This window comes from Gopherus evgoodei, chromosome 9, assembly GCF_007399415.2.
Source record: "Gopherus evgoodei ecotype Sinaloan lineage chromosome 9, rGopEvg1_v1.p, whole genome shotgun sequence".
NCBI lineage: Eukaryota > Metazoa > Chordata > Testudines > Testudinidae > Gopherus > Gopherus evgoodei.
Window position 1 is genome coordinate 79,996,730 of NC_044330.1, and position 20,442 is coordinate 80,017,171.

Consider the following 20,442-nt stretch of genomic DNA (forward strand, 5'->3'; position numbering starts at 1 on the left):
TCCTTTGTTGCAACTTAAGCCCATTGCTTCTTGTTCGATCCTTAGAGGTTAAGAAGAACAATTCTTTTCCCTCCTCCTTGTAACATTCCTTTATGTACTTGAAAACTGTTATCGTGTCCCCTCCCAGTCTTCTCTTTTCCAGACTAAACAAAACCAGTTTTTTCAATCTTCCTTCATAGGTCATGTTTTCTAGACCTTTAATCATTTTTGTTGCTTTTTTCTAGACTCTCTCCAATTTGTCCATATCTTTCCTGAAATGTGGCACCCAGAACTGGATACAATACTCCAACTGAGCCCTAATCAGCATGGAGTAGAGCGGAAGAACTACTTCTCGTGTCTTGCTTACAACACTCCTGCTAATACATCCCAGAATGATGTTCACTTTTTTTGACTCATATTAAGCTTGTGGCCCACTATGACCCCCAGATCCCTTTCCACAATACTCCTTCCTAGGCAGTCATTTCTCATTTCGTACGTGACACTACAGCTGGTTAAACTGCTCATTGTAAATAATCTGATGAATTTAGCTCTTTTTTTGTTGTAATTCATTCAGACTTTTATTCTTACAAGTTAATTTGCCGTTCAGGACTGTTTAAACTGTTCTTGTGTACAAATTTCAGAACATAGATTGATTATCCTTTGTTAACTTCATTTATAGTGTATGACTGGTCTTCTATGTCATGTGGCATTATCATTCACTCAGAGAGCAGAAACAAACTTTTAAACCAGGAACACAGATACTAATGGATAATTAATAATATATAGCTTGTTTGCATGAGAACAGAGACACATATACAAAAAACAGCTATTTCCCAAACATTTGTGAGAACAGAAACCTGTTTGTGTGAATATTCATAGCTACAGTAAAAGCACAAAAGAAGTCTGGACCAAACAGCCATGTGGAATCTGAACAAATGTTTGTGAACACTGTTTTGTAAGATTCAACTACTTGATGTCCAGGCCTGTGGTTTAACTGCAAGACCATTCTTCCTCAGAAAGTTTGACTATTAGCAGAGGGATTTGAACTGCTGGGGTGGACTGCAATCTAAATGGAGAGGAAATACTTTATCTTAGTAGTCAGTTTTCTGCAATGTGCTCTGGTTTAAAAAAAAGAAGAAAAACAGAAATGGCTGGGGGGACAGAATGCATTATTTTCACCCAGACCTACCCACCAAGAATGTCAAAATACACAACAGGATATGGATAAAAATTAAAGACTAACTAGCAAAATAGACAAATAAAAAAAAAGATGTTTGCAATGATGACGTAGCTGTGCTGGCCCCATGATATGAGACATAAGGTAGGGGAAGTAATGTCTTGTATTGGACCATCTTCTGTTGGTGGAAGGTACATGCTTTTGAGCTACACAGAGCTCTACTTGAGGTCTGGGAAAAGAAATCAGAACATCTGAGCTAACTACAAATTGAGACAGATTGTTAAGCATAAGGGGTAATGCATGTTGTAGGCTGTCACCTGTATTCAAGTGGGCAACTGAGGGTTAGATTGTTATGCATAATGTGTTTGAAGTGGGTAGCAGAAGATGTACATCAAATATGGGGCATAGCTATGTTGTAATAAAAGACCTGCATGTATTGAGTTTCAGAGCCCAGGTCAACTGACTCAGGCTTGCAGAGCTACACTCACAGGGCTAAAAACAGGACTGTAGATATTCCGGCTCCTGAGCTCCAACCCAAGCCCAAATGTCTATACTTGAGCCCCACAGGCCAAGCTCCACAAGCCCCAGTCAATCGACCTCGGCTCTGAGACTCTCTGCTGTGGAGGGTTTTTTTAATTGCCGCTTAGACTTACCCATGGTGTTTGACATGGAAAACAGTTTCCTTCATTCCCCCTAAATGAGCATTATACAGGAAATGTTTGACAGTTTTACTTACCTAATACATTTAAGTGCTGAAATCCTTGTTAAAAAGCAGGCTGTTTTACATTAAATTGTCATTCACTTAACATTTATAGCTACTCATTCATTCATTGAAATACGAATATGTGTTCCTCCCCTTTTCTCTCCCTTTCTCTCATACTGGGACAATAAGCAAGTGGCCCCACTAAAATGCCTATACAACAGTTAGTGAGGAAGAGTGCTGTGGTTCTCCCTTTCAAGAGGAGCTTGATTTTCCCTATTCAGTAACCCATATCAAGGAACATAAGCCAGTTCCTCCTGTTTGTATTTCAGAGTCCATATCTCCCTGTCCTTGTGTTAACAGGCCAACCACTGTGCCTGCCCATAACTCATTCCTATGTAGAAAGTCTGGGAGATTGCCAACTTTCTCTCAAGAAAAGCCACAATTGCCATCAAGTCAGAAAAGGAAACAATCTTTGGTTGTTGCAATTGAGATAGGAATGTATTGGCCATTCTAAGTCCAAAGTGCTTTTCTAAATTCCCAAGTGCTGAAAAATGTAGGCTTTATACTGGCAGCACATTAATCATGGCACAAATTTTACATTCTCATTTATTACAAAATCAGATGCAGAACTTCCTATGGAGACAACTGAAGGTAAGCACAGGTGGCTAAAAAGGGTGAGAACTTGATTAAGAATTTTGTTTTTCAGCTACAAGCTATTAGAATATAGTGTGCATGGACCATCATTAAGCTATATATTTGAATGGCAAAAACACAAACAAACCTATCATCAGTGAGTCTAATTTGGGAATAAAAATCCTGCATTTTCTACTATTCTTTTCTTATCCTCCAAATGGTGTATGAGAAAGGTGAAAGCATATACAATTATGTTTCTTCTCTTGACATTTGAGTATAGAGCAGGATCATTTATAATGAAAGGACACAAGCAAACTGAAAATATCATATCCATCCACAAGACAGAAAATCAGAAAGCTATATGAGTGCAAGGACTTTGATCTAAAAAAGAAAGCTATAATGAAAACAGCTGGTTTAAAATTTTGGCTTGCAAGATCCACTGCACAAAATGCAGGGTACAAAGTCAAAGACTGGTAGTCTTACTGAGAATTTTAAATTTGAAGACAGCAATACTGTTAATAGATATACTACAGAAAGAATAGTTTTCTATCGCAGAAAGTAGAGAAGAAAAATTAGAACAAGAAAATCCAGAATAGGATTTTGCCATAATAGGTGGGAATGTGTAAGGAGGTGATATGGTTGGTAATATTAATATTTAAACATAACTCTTTATATGCAAATGCCATATGAACTGTAACAGTAATCTGCCCTAATATGCCTGAGAGTTAGGAAAATCAATATTATTATCCCTGTTTAAGAAATGGGGAAAGAAATACAGAAATGTTTATGAGCAAGTCATGGATAACAACACAGTGACTTAGGTAGAGTGAGGATTAGAGCTCAGAAATTCCTGGCTTCAAGTCCCACTGGCAGTTTAAAGAGAAGCAATGGCATGATTAAAGAGGATAGTTTCATGAGGTGGAGATTAAATTAAATGCAATCAATGACTAAGAAGTTTAATCACAGAAGGGCTATACTAATGATAAGGCAAAGGGTCTAACTTTGCCTGTATTGTCTAGAGCTCATCAAAACTCAGTATTTCTGTTTCATGGGGAAAGTTGACATTTTGAATCTTTTTTTGTCCCAAAACAGGGGAAAAAAATTCTACATTTTCTGTGAAACAGAATGTCTGAAAAATTTTGTTTTGGGAAAGATGTTGTTTTGGAATTTTAAAAATTCATAATGAATTTTTAAATTTCATTTTGAATGTTATTTTATGCAATTTTCAAGCTTATATTTTTATGTTATTTCACAACATCAGTAGTAATAGGGCATATTGCACAACTGCTGCTGCCATATCATAACATAATAGGTCTATTGTTTTTATTTCTTTTTTTAAATCATTAAAGGCAGCTCCTATTTAGTATTGATGGAAACACCTTTGTCTTTTCTAGGTCAAGCATCTCCTGTTTGTATTTTAATAAAACAGTTTAATGCAGAAAGTGGGTGAAACACATCAAAGTGTTTCATTTTTCAGTGAAAAATTTCCTAATAGGTCTAGTATAGATGCTCTACTGACTTAGAATTATATTAATCACAGAAAGGGTTTATATTATATACTTGCTTGACCTGGAAAAGACAAAAGTATTTCCATACATATATTGCACTTTGGTTTTTAGTACTGTTTGGTTTTATTCTCCATGAACAGTTTGTTATTTTTAAACACATCAGTGAGGTTTTTAGTTCAGGTTCCATGTTACAATTAATTTTGAGATATCTGTTTCAAAGTTTGTTCATGCTTGAAAGCATGAATGTATTAGGTAAGTAAAACATTTCAGCACTTAAATGTATTAGTAAAGTAAAACATTATAAGTAAAACATTTCCTGTATAATAATATAATTTCTTGACATAGTTAGTGTCATTGGACACAGCTATGGATAGTGAAGTGACAGGATTGAGTGACTCCAGGGCTTTTGCAGTTGATAGGTTTTTCAAAGTATAGAAATAACAGGTGGCTGTTGTAAGATGTATGAAAATAGCACAGAATATGGGTGGACAATAGGTTATTTGCACAATTTGAGAGAAATTATAGCCTTTATTAGTGGATTATTTGCTTTTAAAGATGAATGACAGAGCACTTTTATGAAACAAATCTTGAATATGTAACCTTTCAATACCACTAACAACAAATATAGGTAAATGTAAAAATGACACACATATTTCTAAAAAAAAATACTTGAAAAGCAGAAAAATCATCTTTTATTTCTCTGCCAAATCCCAAAATGGAGGGTTGTGTAACTAGTTATCTTGGTAAAACATGGCTGAAAAAAGCACAGTGGAAAAGTGCACATTCTCTGGTTCTTTATTGTATATTTATTCCAAGATAAAAGCTGGCTTGCAAGATACTATCCTGGGATTATTTTCTTTAAATGCATTATTCTAAAATTCATTCAATTGCTCTATTTGTAGAAAGAGTAAATTGATCATGGGATAAAAATAACTCTTGTGCTTGCATACTTAAGACAGTGGAATGAGACAAAAGGCTAGCCTAAAGAAAGGTCTAATTTTAATGTATTTTTCATAATAATCTTCATTGCACATCCTGTACTATATGTAAAATCATTGTTAAAAATTTGGCAGAGTTTAATATTGTGCTATAGAAGTGTAGCAAACAGGTTGCTGAGAAACATCCTCTCTCAAAATAGGTGTTGATTGGGAATTCTCAAGCTAGTGCATTTTTTCTATCTATATCTATATATCTATAGCTAATATAATAGAGATATAGTCTTTCAGAGAGCATCCTTTGAGATCAAACATAGTCAGTACAAGTGGAAAAGAAAAAACTGTTAAGTACATATCAGTATGCCTGGATATTGTGACATGGAAGAAGAAAACAATGCAAGAAATACCTGTGTTACAAGAGGAGGTTAGTTTAGTTTTATAGCAAGAAGAAATACATTGCATTACTGGGTACTGACCTATGAACAATGAAGACACTTCCACAGCAGTATATTGAATGAGGTAAAATATATTACACAATGGGCATATAATAAATATGAGATTTGTGTTTGGTATAGGACACAATTTTTAGTTAAGTATTTTGTATTATGTAATTCCAAATAAATGGATTCATCCTAACAGACTTATTTTTAATCAAAGTACAGTAGTCAGTGTTTCCTGACGTTGTCCTGCAAGTAACACCGTGAAAAGCAAAGTTTGAATAATAGGCACTTGGATGCATATTTGGCTTCTGCTACATGTGATATTTTGAGCATGTTTATGGTTTTCACTGAGCTGTGAGAAATAAAAGGGCAGCGTAATAGAGTTGATTGATGAGATTAAGGGAAACAACCTACCTCTGACTGAAGATCAAACATCTTTATCCATAATCATATAAAGATAATGATATTTAAAGTAGGAATTTAAATATTAAGCTAGCCAAACTTTTAGAATGTATTACATTTCATGCGTGTTTAAAGAACCATCACAATGTTATTTAACTTATACAATGAGACACTTCAAAGCAATTCTGAATCATAATTTTAAATATTTAACTGTTCAGCATCTCTCTCTCTCTCTCTCTCACACACACACACACACACACACACACACACACACACACACACACACACACACACTTCTTATTGTGCTGATAGGGATTCTTTATCATTTCACTTCAAGGACTATCTGGAGAAAATAGTCTCCTCCCACTGTTCAGGACAAGAAGGCTACATGCTCTCTTTTTATGAGAAAAAACAGTCATCCGGTTTAACAAGGAGGATGACAGACTATATGGGGGTAAAATTTAACAGAAAGAAAACCACAGGCAAAGATGTTCACTATAAAAATTGCTCTTCAGCAATATCTTTCTGTCTAGGTACTTACATAACCTACATCATCTTAGTATCTGAGGTGTCTTACAAACAATAATGAATTTCTTCTCACAGCATTCCCATTTTACCGGGAACTTAAAAAAAAATTGGTTCTCTAATACACAAACATTTTCGAGATTGACTTCTGGTCCCAAATTGAGATGGTAACAATTTTCAAACTCTTGCAAATCTTTGCAGGATAGGAAAACGATTTCCCATATTTCTCTATTAAGGAACTGGCTCTCTGTAAATAGTCCTAAAGTTATCACTATTATGTGACTTAATTAGGTGAATCAGCTGTTAAATATTTTCAGAGTTTCTGATATGATCGTACTATAGCTGAACACTAAAGTTAGCATGTCACTCCTTGCATCAAGCAATGGAGCATTAGTATAAAATATAACCTACTTGAAGACTTTATCCCAGAGTGCACATAAAGTGCTGAAAGATCTAGGGTTGGTATTCTGCATGAGCAAAGCTGACACAAGTTGAGCTGAAGACAAGAACAATTTATGAGCCTTTGAACTACTGTTGTATGCATGTTCTTTTTATTTAAATATATGTCTGTTCTGAAACTCTCCTGGAATGGCATGAAAATGGAAATTTTTACTTGACTCCATACTCTGCCTCCAGGGTCACCACAGCAGAATAATTATAGTATTCTCTATTCCATTGCAAGAGAGCTACCATTAACAAAAACTTTGAAGCAGTGTACCAAACATATGATATGCTTGATCCATCGTGGGGCTTAGGGTGAAAAAGTATGCATTATTGCTCAGGCCCACCTGCTGATTAGCAACATCCCAGTGAAAATAAAAGCTACCATGGCAACAGATTCATATGAATGACCTGAAGACATCCAGACTGACAAACTGGGAAAAAGCTTTTATTCTGATGTTTGAGAGGTCCCTCCATCAAAGACAGAAGGAAAAAATTCACATCCAACATTGATCATTCACTCAGAAACTAAAATTCAGGACTAGAGATCTGGACACGAAATCTGACACCTTTTCTGAATGGCAGAAATGGGAGGATGATTATTACGTTAAAATGCAGGCTTTGACAATGCTTAATGAGATGTAGAAAACTCTAAGAAACAGTAAAAGCGAGCTTGAAGGAGCCTTGTGTCAGGTATAATTCACACAATGTCAGTCTTGTCACTGAACAGTAGTGTTTTAATTGACTAATGATCCTAATCTCACATTTTGTGGTCACAAGAATGCAATAAGAGTCAATTGAACCCAACATGGCCTAATTTTCAGATGGCTTTATCACAGAAACCTACCTCCACACAATTTAACTTATCATTTTGTAGCAACTGTCAATGGAATTATTATAATGACTGTTACAGTATCATAAGAAAATATTGTGTTATGAAAATCCCAATATACTAACTCATACAATTCAATTTATTCTGATCTTAAATTGGAATCACTGTACCAGAATACACAAAAAAACCCAGGTGTATTAGTTAATTAATTCATTACATGAAACTCATTGGCTCTACTCTTCATTAAGGAAAGAAAAAACACTTATATGGCCCATCTCTTTATACCCGACAAAAACCAAATTATGCCCTGTTTTACACTCCGTGCAACTTTAAAGAATCTGATCTTTAGTGTTTTGTAAACAGCAAATCATTCCCATTAATAACAAGGCCTCCAGATAAGACTAATAGTATATACTATTTTTCTGCATTTCCCTGAGCATTATTAGGTCACTTAGGTCATGTCTATGCTTATGGCTGTCTGTTACAGCTACCCCCCTATTCCATTTTGTTTCTTACAGCTGTCCCCATACTCCATTTTGTTTTTGTTCTCCTCCTGTGGCCGCCCTTCCCTGGCTGTTAAGTTGTGTACCAGAGCCTTTGCCCTTCTCAAAGGGATGGCCACTTGTGCTGCGTGCTAAATGGGACCACTGCCCTATTCAAAGGGTCGGTCCTGTTATCACCTCGTTGAACCTGGGCTTGGTGTAGGGCAGGCAATGTCCAGAGCTGCAAGACCTATTGTGTTTTTAAGATCCTGGGCATGAGTCATAGGCCTCATGTGCTTTTGAGTCACCTATTGCACAGGACTCTGCCCAGACATGTTTCTGTGCTCACCTGCAGTCTTTTCCCTGTGCCTCCTCCCCTGTGACTGAGGGAGCCTATCAGGATTACTGGTGGGAAACTGCCTGAGTTTGCCTTTAAAAACAGACATTTTTTAAACAAACATCAGAAAGGTTCCTGCATTGCTGCCTGGTCTGATCAGCCAGGGGTTTTGGGGGGTCCTTTCTCCGCTCTCGTTTTATTTTTGAGCATACCCCTGGTTTTTTGAACCCCGCCCCCACGAAGAACGAATTGCTACCTGAGAGATCTCCTGATTATTGAGACTGTATCGAGCCCTCCTTGCTTCTTCTGATGTTACTGCTGCTTCTGCCTTTGCTGCTGCCTTGGGGACTGGTAAGAATCCCTCTGTGAAACTTTCCCTACTTTTATTTTATTATTTTAGCTGCTGGCTCTGTTTTCCCAGCACACAGACTCAAGCTAAACCTTGGTCTGTGTCTTAAAACCTCTCTTAAACTCCGCGGCGCTTTGCCGCTAAAAATAAGTTTGTGCCGCTGCTAAGCTCTGCTCCTGTGGGCTTTGCCTTGGGGCTCCCGGCTTTCAGCTATATCCCTTGGCTTCAGCCACCATCCTTTGGCTTACTTGGGAGCTGTATCCTGGGCACATACCACTCTGCCCTCTGTGACTTCCCCATAGCATAAGGTGCACCATAGGTTTTGTTTTTTTTAGTTTAATAAGTCATAGTTTGTTGAGATTGTAGAGCTTGTAAGTTCACCTGACTTGTTATAGTTTACTGTTTTGTTGCTCCATATAGTTGCTTGTTATAGTTTTGCTTAGAATTGTGATATTTGTTCTTTTGCCTAGTAGTTGGTTAAGATAGATAAGGTTTTTGCTGCTTAAATTCGTCTTCCCGCTGTCCCGATCTCTCCCTGAACTTTCCCATGTCTGTTATTCCCCCGCTCCAGTCTCCCCCTCTGTGTACTTCTCCATGTCTATAGATAAGGTTTTTGCTGCTTAAATTCATCTTCCCGCTGTCCCAATCTCTCCCTGAACTTTCCCGTGTCTGTTTTTCCCCCGCTCCAATCTCCTCCTCTGTGTGCTTCTCCGTGTCTCCCTGTTATAACCCTTTGCTGCTTTTTCCCCCACATCTGCACTCTCTCCGAACTTCCTGACTCCTTGCTGCTTCCCCCCCCCGCGACTGCATCACCCTCCGAACTTCCCAAACCCCTTGCTGCTTCTCCCCCTGTGAAACTTCCCAAAACCTTTGCCGCTTTTTTTCCTTTGTTTTTGGTGTCCGCTTGTTGCTTAAACCTCTCTCTAGCCCTTCTTTACACTTCTCCGCTGCCCCTCCCCTACCGAAGATCACCATCACACTGCTCCATTGTCCTTACCCTGCAGGGCTTCAGAGTCTCTCGCTGCTTCCAGCCGCACTCTCCTCTCATCAGTTGCCACTAATCATTCACTCCCCTCCCCCCTCCTGTTCCTTGACAGATTATCTGGTATCCTAGCCTCACAAATTAAGTCATTACTTTTCTTTTATACTGTTACATTGCATAATTTCACTTATCACCCATATTGTATTATTGCATTGTGATTCACATTTTACTTGTAATTATAACACCCCATTGGTTGCTTCCATTTTTCTGATATACTTTGTATTTGCACTGATACCATTGTGTTACATTGTGTATAAGGCCACTAACCACTTAATATATTCTATCTAAGATTGTTGACCATTTTATATAGAAGCTACCATTTTATTTTGCATTTCTTTTTGATACGCTTATTGACTGTACTGTATCCCATTGTGCTGAACCCCACTTACTGTACCCCACTGTTAGAACTCCCTACACTGTTCAATAAGAAGAACCCCCCCATCATTGTCTATTGTAAACACCCTATACACCCCATCCCATCGTATTTCATTGTTAAATTCCCACCACTTCCTTTTTCCTTTAATAAAGAAATTAATTGGCACCCCACCTGTGTGGTAATTGCTCCCCAAGATCCCATATACCAGCAGGCCGGGACAATGGCTATATCGGCACTGCTGTGATCAATGAGGCGGTGTTGATTTAGCAGGTCTGGTGAAGACCCCCTAAGTCGATGGCAGAGCGCTCTCCCATCGACTCCTGTAGTCCAGCTCCCTGAGAAAAGTAAGGGAAGTTGGTGGGAGAGCATCTCCCATAGACACAGGGAGATATAGACACCACTGTAAGTCAACCTACATTACGCTGACTTCAGTTATGTTACCTACGTAATTGAAGTAGCGTAACTGAGGTCGACTTTCAGCTGTAGTGTAGACCAGCCCTGAGATACATCTTGAGTCTAAAATCTGAAGTATCCCTCCCTTCTTTCGTTCTTTAAATTAAAAAAAGATATCAATTTCAACTAGAAATCTGAAATAATTTTAGGCTATTGCTGCAAAGACTAAAAATGGAAGCTGGTTAAAAACCTCTGGACCAAAATTTGTTCAGTCCCATTCATGTCAGTGATGTTACACTGATATAAGAAAGCAGAACATGATTCTGTTTCAAGAACTATGCCAGCACACCACTGTTAATTATCAGGGCTGGCTCCAGGTTTTTTGCCAACCCAACCAAAAAAAAAAAAAAAAAAAAAAAAAGCCGAAGTGCCACCCCTTGAAAAGTGCCACCCCAAGCACATGCTTGGAATGCTGGTGCCTAGAGTCAGCCCTGATAATTATCAGCAAAGATCATGATATAAGGAAGGCAAAAGATATACAATCTATTCTGGCATGTGCTCCATAGTGGAAAGGAAAGAAGGAAAAGTAACTGCGTCAAGATGAGCATTGATGCTGCAGCTGTGATCTGCATCAAAAAGAACCATCAGTACCAAAGACAGTATCTGTTCCAACAAGCCCCTCAGTACTGAGGAAGCCAAAGTCAGCTCTTCACCCTGAGTTTTAAGTGGTGCAGAAGATGGTGTCGACAGTAGTGAATACTCTGCAACCAGTCCAGGCAGTGCTGAGAACACAAAATAAATCACCACAACTCCTAAATTAAAGGGAGAGTCAGGAACAGAGCGGCAGAGCAAATCTGATACTGCCTAATACACCAGTGGAATGGAAACAGTCAGTGCTGACACTGCTCTTATCTGGACTGGATTCAACAGATACCCAATGGAGGGTACCAGATAGATGATACAGTGTCTCCTGTTCCTGTCTCGGTACCAGAGAGCAGTTAAATGACTCATCTCTATCCTGCATACTGAAGGACTCCTGGTGCTGGGCTGCACTTCTGTTACAGGATGAGAAAGAAGGATCTCTCCAAGCATTGGAGTGGCCTCAATCTGTTTTGAGTCCTTTTCCTTGGAAGACCACAGGGAAAAATATCTCTTTTCCTCCTCAAAGGGACATCAGAGTCTGGCTATGGAAAAAGAGACTCGACCAGCTCCAAAGTTCCCTGAGGGACTGGACCTATTGTGAGGGGAGGTGAGCAATTTTTTAAAACCCTAGTGAGGACATCACAGCAGCAGTGGTGGATTTAGAGTTAGTGGGGCCCTGTGCTCAGCTTCATTTTTGGGGGGCCCCGTCAGTACCCAGCCAAGAAAAAGAACATTCTCTCTTATTTGCCCTATCCCTGTTTTTCATTCTTTTTTTCTTCATCCTCCTCCTATATTATAAGTAATAGGTAGTAAATGAAAATAAAGTGAGGTATCTTGATTGCAATTTTCAAGTGGTCTGTGATAAAAAAGTTAGACTACAAAAGCAAAGAGTCTAGGCAGAACACTTAATAATCTTTCTAAATATTGTTTGTACTATTAACTAACTATTGTAAAGTGCTTTGGATAAGAGTGCTTTATAAAAAAAAGCTAAAAGAATATTGAGGTACAGGGTCTGGCCAGGAGTTAGGATGTGGGAGGAGGCTCAGGGTTGGGGTGTGGGGTCTGGGAGGGAGTTAGGGTGCAGGAGTGGGCTGGGGTGCAGGATCTGGCCAGGAGTTAGGGTGTGGAGGGGGCTCAGGGTTGAGGTGTGAGGTCTGGGAGAGTTAGGGTGCAGAAGGCGTTGGGGTGTGGGGTGTAGAAAGGAGTTAGGGTGAGGGAGGGGGCTCAGGGCTGGGGCAGAGGTTTGGGGTGTGTAGCACTTACCTGGGCAGCTTCTTTTTGGTGCATGAGGTGCAGGTGGGGATTAGTGGGTTGCAGGAGCTCCTCTTTGGTGCTCAGGGCAGGGGTGGGGATTGGGGGATGCAGCAGTCAGGACAGGGGGTGTAGGTGGGGCAGGGAGTATGGGGAGGTGCAGGAGTGAGAGCAGGGGGGTTGGAGAGACCATCCCAGCCCCCTGGCCTGAGCAGCGGGCTGGGGTGTGTATGTGTAGGGGGCAGCGCATGCAGGTGGGAGGGGGCCTTTGTGCTGGGGCAATCCCAGTCCCTGGGTCACCTTACCTGGCTGGCTGGTGGATGTGTCCCTGCTCCGTCGCTACTCCTGTTCGTTGCCATAGGGAGCTGTGGTGGCAGCAGCACATGAGAGCTGAGACCCCCTGGGCTGCTGCTCCCTTCCCCAGGCCTTTTTCCGCCAGCAGCAGTGCACACCAGGGACTGCTCCTGCGCTGCCCAGTGTCAAGAGGAGCAGGGCAGCAGGACAGGCGTGGACGGATGCCCCACCAGGGGAGCGCTCACGCCTCCCCAACAGCGTGCCCCCAGTCGGCCCCTCACCTGCCTGCCTCACCTGACTGCCTGCTGTGGCTGCAGCAGGAGCCCCAGGAGCCAGCAGGAGCCTGGCTCACCGACTGGGAGAGCACACCACATTCTGCGCTTCCAGCACGGCTCTTAAACGGCTCCCTCCCTGCTTTCCCGCACAGCTTCTGCCCCCATAGTGGTGGTACCTCCCCTCACCCCGCAGGGGGTGCTGGACAGTGCTGGGCTGCCTGGCCCTGGGGCCTCCTGTAGTTGGGAGGCCCTGTGCCAGGGCACTGTGTAATTCATTGTAAATCCAGCTCTTCACAGCAGGCTAACTCCTGCTGAACTAAATTAGTACTAAATAACTAACTAAACACTCCAGGTACTACTACAAGTAGCCAGCTGTACACACGAGGTCACAACAAAGCACTATGACAGTAAAGTGTGAGGTAAGATACCACACAGAATGCTCCAACTCAAACCATGGTCAGTGACAAGGAACTGATGCAGTCAGAATGGCACCACACTTAAAATAGCTATGGCAGAGGCTATGAGGCCAGAGGTCATGTGGTCCACCCTGACGAGTACTGCTAAACAAAAGTTCTCTGGCTTCGATGTACTGGACATGAAATAGCCAGAGTAAGTCTGCAACCTTTCGAAGAAGAACCATCAACTCATTTCACATAGCTCACATAACAGACAACATATGATAACCTTTTGTGTGGTGGAGAGTTAAGGAGTTGAACAAGTGACCAAAAAGTGAAGTATTCTATATACTATTACCAAGTATATTCTTTTTTAAACTACATTTTCAATTAGTAGTTGAATAGTTATTTTTGATATAATGGGGAAGAGATCAGCTCTATTTATTTTTGTTCCAGACATCAAGTTCTGTATCCTCTTAGTTAAATGGACTTATTTTTTTCTACTACGTGAGATGGACACATATGGCTGAATCAATATTCCATTTGCTGGAGCCGTTCAATACAGTGACTTTCACTCTCTGTGTACTCCAATTGTGAGCCTTTGATTGCTGACAAGCCACTGGTTTATTAAACTACCAATAACTGAATTCACTAATGATGGAATTTAAGTATGCTAGCATACTGGTAACCAAATTCAGATACCTACACATGTTTTATAAAATTGGGGGCGGAGGGGAAAGGGAGATTAAAAAGTGTGCACTGTTAACTAAATAAAGCTCCTACATTAACTATACTGTAACAAGGTGCCTGGTTATCTCCCATGAGTGACCAAAAGAATACCACTAGTGCCTGGGAAATGACTGTTTACATTAGATGGGGATCTAAATAATTTAAGGTCTGATCTAAAGTCTATTGAAATTGATGGTAAGAGTCCCATAGACTTAAATGAGCTTTGAATCAGGCCCTAAGTGTAACTTCAACATAAAAAAATTGTTCCACATAGATAAATTAATGAGGTACTTGGTATCTACCAATATTTTATTGTATTCTAACAATACATGGTATAGCAACTAACAAAATATATAGTGGACTCTGATAAAAGCCACAAAAATCCTCATTTATTAAAAGAAGAGAAAAAAAGTAATCTGTAGCACAGACTGAGATGTTCTGGAAACTGCACATTCTGGCAAAAGATAATGATTTTTTTATTATGTAATGTGTTCCCTAACTCCACATTTGTAAATTTGCACTGTAGTACATATCACAATTTATATTAAATTTGAGCACTTCAGAATTTAGAGCCACTACTATACAAGCGTGATTGCTTCACTGATCCATTTTCTTTCTCTGCTCTGCACAAGGTTGGAGATTTAACCCATTCTTCATGAAAGGCAGCACATTCGGAAAGATTTGTACTTTTATACTTTATTGAATGCAGCACTGAACTTTTAAGTGTCATGACTAAGGCCAGCAATTTCCAGGCAAATTCATTGTAATGAATATAATTATATGACTTACAATCTTCATTAATTGCATACTATTTGATATTGAACAACCATGAAGATGCAATAATGTATCTGCCAATAAAGCATACAATTGGACAATAGTTATTAATATTGAAACTGCATTTTAATCATTTTTCACTGCTGCACTTCATCTTCTCTTTATACTTAACAGGCATCCAACAAGAAGGAGCACTATCAAAGAAGAAAGGATATCTAAAGCATTGACATAATAATTATTGGTTATATATGAGTCAGTGCACATCTGGCAATGTGGACTCCGTAAATTAATGTGGACATGCATCAACAGACAGTGATCAAGTTTTATGTCAGCCAACAAAGAAAAATAGAATTGCGGGCTTTCAGCACCAAAGTTGCATTACATTGAACTGCTAACGCTTTATCAGCTATAGAACTTAATTCACTAATCAAAGTCCACATACACTGCAAACAGATCACTATCAAACCTCAGAAATGGGTGCCTTGTTAACTGGAATTATAGCTCTGTATCTTGAGTGATGTTTCTGTTCTGTCCAGGCTTAATGATATTTCTGTATCACACAGATGAAAAAGTACTCACATAAAATTTCATTTGCCAAGAGGCAATTATCTAAACTAGTTGCTATAAAAAGCGCCACTATATTTGCTATATTTCTGGCATACATATTTACATTCATAATCAGAGTTGTTGGCTGCAAAGCCCTGGAAACATAAAGTGAAGTCTTGGATAAGGATTCAGGACCGTTCCTCTTATAAATAAAAATAAGAAAAAGAGAAGCACAATGAGTAGAAAAACATTATTGACACCTGTTTAATTATAGCATATTGAACAAAGAAAAATGTACACTCCTTTTTAAATATCACATGTTGCAACACTGTGGCATAAAAGCACATTTACTCAAAGGATTAGATGTAGCCTCAGATATTCATGAGGTCCTATGTCACAGTAGGAACTCATAACAAACAAAGGCAGCTGACCGGCTAGGTAAATGTGCTTTTCATTACAGAATAGCGATTAATACGATAATTAATACAATCAATGCCATAAAAAAAGCCAGGATGATCTAAACAAGGTCAATGGACTTGCCCGGAATCATACACCACAATTCAGACTAGGACCCAGGCATGTCAGGACAAACAGAACTTTGCTAGACCCTCTAGATAACACAGCCAGCAAGTTTTCGTTTTCATGTCTTTCAAAAAGTAAAGGAAATTCACAATTCCCCTCTGGAGCTGATAAGAACATTAATGCTTCTGCAAATTTCAAAATACTGAAATATATGGTATGGGAATATGAACATGCAAAATAAAGCACTGCTTTGCTCCATGGTGACCAACATTTGTTCCAGTTCTGACTATAATCTTTCATAGTCTTGTTTATGGAAAGCCTTTAGCAAATGCATCACTTCCACTATCAATATCACTACAGAAAGCAAAGCAAACTACTGTAGCAATATATCATCTACCAACTAATGACACAGGACACCGAAACATTACAGGTATTTCTTTTTTTCTCCTTCCAGGCAGAGAGAAATAATGAAAAAGGAAATATGTGCCTCCCTTCCCCACAACATACATGCCTCCTTCTAGCTAACACACTGATTCACAGACCTTAATTACAGGTGTTAGCTCAAGTTGGCCCACAGGGCTTAGAGCAATTTCTTTAGGAGATTCCAAGATACCTCTAAAATAGCAGCAGATAAAGCATAGGTTCTCTGTTCAGAGGCTGTGGAGCACAATTTAGAGTGGGGTGGGGGCCACAGATTTGCCTAACTACCCCGACTCTCCTCTTCTCCACTAAATAGCCCCCTCCCCACCAACAGCCTGACTCCTCTGGCCAATAACATCCTACACACACACCTTTCCAAGAGCCTCGGCCCTGGAGAAAACCCCCACTATCATCCCCTCCCAGGAGACCAAGCTTCCCCCAAGCCTCTCTTTATCTTTCCTCTCCCTGCTGGTAAGCCTCACTCTCAGGAAATGGGTTCATCTTGCTTCTGAGCCAGTCCCCAGCACTGAGAGAAGCCACTGCAGTTTTGGCAACTGGCAGGTGAGGGCCTGCCTCACAGCAGACACAGAGTGGGACTCAGATGCCAGCCACAGCATGCTCCCAGCTGTAATGTGTGCAGCTGCTAGTTACAAGATCACTGCATGTGTGGCCACACATGTACACAGCAAAAGAAGTGGTTGTGCCATGCCCCCTCCAAACTCTGTGGCCTATGTTTTGATCTGTGGATCAAGGCCCTGGCTTGCATGTGTGCCAGGGCTCAAGAGAACCTATGGCATAGAGCTATCTGAGACCCCACCATTAGAGAAGATTGAGGCAGGGATAATGGGGATTTGGGTAGGACCAGGAGCTGGCCCTGGCTGCCTTCTGTAGCTTCCTGTTTTTGAATGTGGCACACTACTCTATTATGCAATGAGGTATGGTCTGAAACACTGTACTAAATTTAAGCACAAAAGGACAATAGGATGATGGTGCATGTGGTAGCACTGAGGCTGTTGATCCCATCAGACATTTATAACATCAAGTGGAGGAAGTTGTGCTTTCACACAATCCTTGTCAGGGTCTGTGGAAGACTGGTACCATGGACTGGGACATGTGCAGTCTGGTGATCTGTGCTGTATTCAGGAACCCAAGGCTAATTGGCAGATCTGGGGTCAGGAGCCAGGTGTGGGAGCTGAAATCAGAGCTGGGGTCAGACAAGAAACAGGAGACAAAGGTCAGAGCTCAGGTTGGACCTGGAGTGGTCAGACACCAGAAAGAGAGGGTTTAGAGACCAAAATGAGGCTGAGGACAAGACATGGCAAGAGGGCAGAGTTGAAGTCAGGAACTGGGGATGAGGCTGAGAGTTAGGTAGCAGATAGCAGTCTGTAGCATAACCAAGCCAGGATCCACTTTGTTGCACAGACAACTTCGTGTGTCTTTTCCAGCATAAATAGCGTATCTGGTCCAATCAGAGACTCTGGAGCACCTCCATTCAGATCCCTGTGGGAGGTACCTTTAGTGGAGAGTAAGGCCTTAGAGCTCCCAATTATCCAGGCACTAGGACCTTTGGGTGTTGTTATGGATACAACAGAAGATCATGAGCTTGAAGATCCTCACAGTCCCCTCCCTTATCTGAGGGAGAAGATACCATCTCCATTCCCTGAAACCTAGCAGTGATCGTGAAAAGACTGAGCACGAGTCATCAATGCTCAGATCACCATCACTGCAGATCCATTAATCCAATACTGCAGAGATGGAGCCTACTGCATCAGTACCTTCAGTTGAAACAGCTGAAATTCCTAAGAAAAAAAAGTTCTTTCAAACCTACTTTTAGACCTTCCAAAAAGGTCTAAAAAATCCTAATTCAGATATTAAAACAAATGCCTCAAGAAATCCCCAGAACATATGCAAAAGCATACACAGAAACTATAACATATACAGACATTAGGCATTGCCTGTGGATTCAATGCATTTCCCTCCAGTTATAGACACTGATGTTGGATCAACCTATGTGGAGTTCCTTTCCTACTCATTTATATACATTCTGCTACAGCATTTCTCTAAAGCAGTGGTTCCCAACCAGGGGCCCGGGGGCCCCTAGGAGGCTGTGAGCAGGTTTCAGGGAGTCTGCCAAGTAGGACCAGTGTTAGACTTACTGGGGCTCAGGGCAGAAAGCCAAATCCCACTGCATGGAGCTGAAGGATGGGGACCTGAACAACTTAGCTTCATGGTGCCCCCGTGGCATGTGGTCCTGGGCAGCTGCCCCACTTGCTACTCCTTAACGCCGGCCCTGGTTTTTATATGCAGAAAACCAGTTGCTGTGTCACAGGTGGGCCATGGACTTTTTACAGCATGTTTGGGGGAGGGGGGGCTCAGAAAGGTTGAGAACCCCTGCCTTAAAGCAGCAACGCAGGACAAGCATTCACTATGGTCTCCTATTCCCCATCAATGAGTGCAGGTAAATCTTATTAGTAATGGGAGTAACACCCATACTGAGCGAGTGAGATCCCACTGAGTTTTACCAGGCTATAACAGGATATAATATGAAGTGATGGATTGTGTTAGTCCATCTTATTTATTCTTTTCCAAAGTGGCTACCCTTCCTTGAGGTGACTTATCACCTTCAGAACTTGCAGGTAATGTAGGTTCTTCATGTTCACAGTTACTTAAATGCATCAAAGTTACTTAAATGCATCAATTTCATTTGGAAGAACTGTCAATCTCTACTGACTTTAACACTTGTAGAGAATGTGTCTCCTTAAACTGTCTCAATGAAAGACTATGAGACTGGGAAATCTTTCAAATGTGTCACATATAATACAAAACAGAAATCCATTTGCCTTTCACTAGTTTGTCAAAAATGTTCTTAACACATACACAATTTGCATTCAACAACTAAAGGGATTAAAACAGAAGATTCATACCGTAACTGTCTTTGTATATGGATGATGTTATATTAATATTATTGGACTTGCAAAAGTCTGACAGAATTAACAATAAAAAATATTAAAGAATTTGGAAAAGCTTCTGATTTGAAAGTAAATTATACTAAAACTGAAATTCTGGCAATTGGATATTATGCAGGAAAAGTAAATTCATATATGCTAAAATTTTCAAAAAATACACAAGTCCCGCTTTCAAAAGTGACTTAGGCACTTAGGAGCTGTTGTATTAATATAGATGAAATATATAAGCCCAAAGGTGTTAACATAACCCAAATACTTGGAGTTTAATCTACAAAATCTTCAGCCTGCTTAGTATCATGGCAAAGATAATTAAACACCTTTCGGGGCGAGCGCAGGGTGGAGGCAAGCAGGAGCACAAGCCCCACAATAATCAGCGAGGGGTGAAGAACTCGTCCTGCTCCTGGGCTACTGCAGGGAGAGTGAGAGAGCTCCCCTCTCTGTCCCTGGGCTGCGGTAGGGAGAGCTAACTTCTCCAGCCCCAGGGAGAGGAGCTCTCTTGCTCTCCCCATCACAGTCCAGGAGCAGGAGGAGTTCTGTGCCCCTTGCCAGGGCTCTAGGGGTGGAGGAGTTTGCTCTCCACCCCGCCCCCCCCGCCCACTCTGCCAGAGGAGTTCTGTGTCCCCTACTTGTGCCCCCTCCAATAAAGCGGTAAAATTTAAATTTCTGCGCATATCTCTGCTAACCTTTTATTAAATATAAAATACCATAAAAGTTAAAACATTTAAAATGTAAAATATTTAGCAAGATTTTCATTTTAACAATATTCCTTGTTCCCTTTTCCTTTAGCTAAAAAGATTAAAAAATGCCTTGTATAATAGTCTCTTAAATAGTATCAAAATAACAACTGTCCTTTTAAATAAAGGAAAAAAATAGTCAAAATGAGCTGCTGCTGTTAAACTCCAACCCTGCTTCATCTCCCATGGTGTTTGGAGTTCAGTTGAAGCTAGTAAAAGTAGTGATGTCATCTGAATCTCTGTCTCTGGCCCAGTGAAATCAAAACATCTTTCAGACTTCAAACAATAAAAGCTCAAGGTTACCCCCTCCCCCCCAAAAAAATGCTCAGGTGGGAGTGGC

At 40.5% G+C, this 20,442-nt stretch overlaps 1 protein-coding gene across 1 annotated transcript in view; it reads right to left on the minus strand.

Moving 5' to 3' along the window:
* Nucleotides 1–20,442, minus strand: part of LOC115657916 (connector enhancer of kinase suppressor of ras 2-like) — a 521,635-nt gene that overhangs the window by 343,670 nt on the left and 157,523 nt on the right. The gene's annotated exons all lie outside the window — the stretch shown is intronic.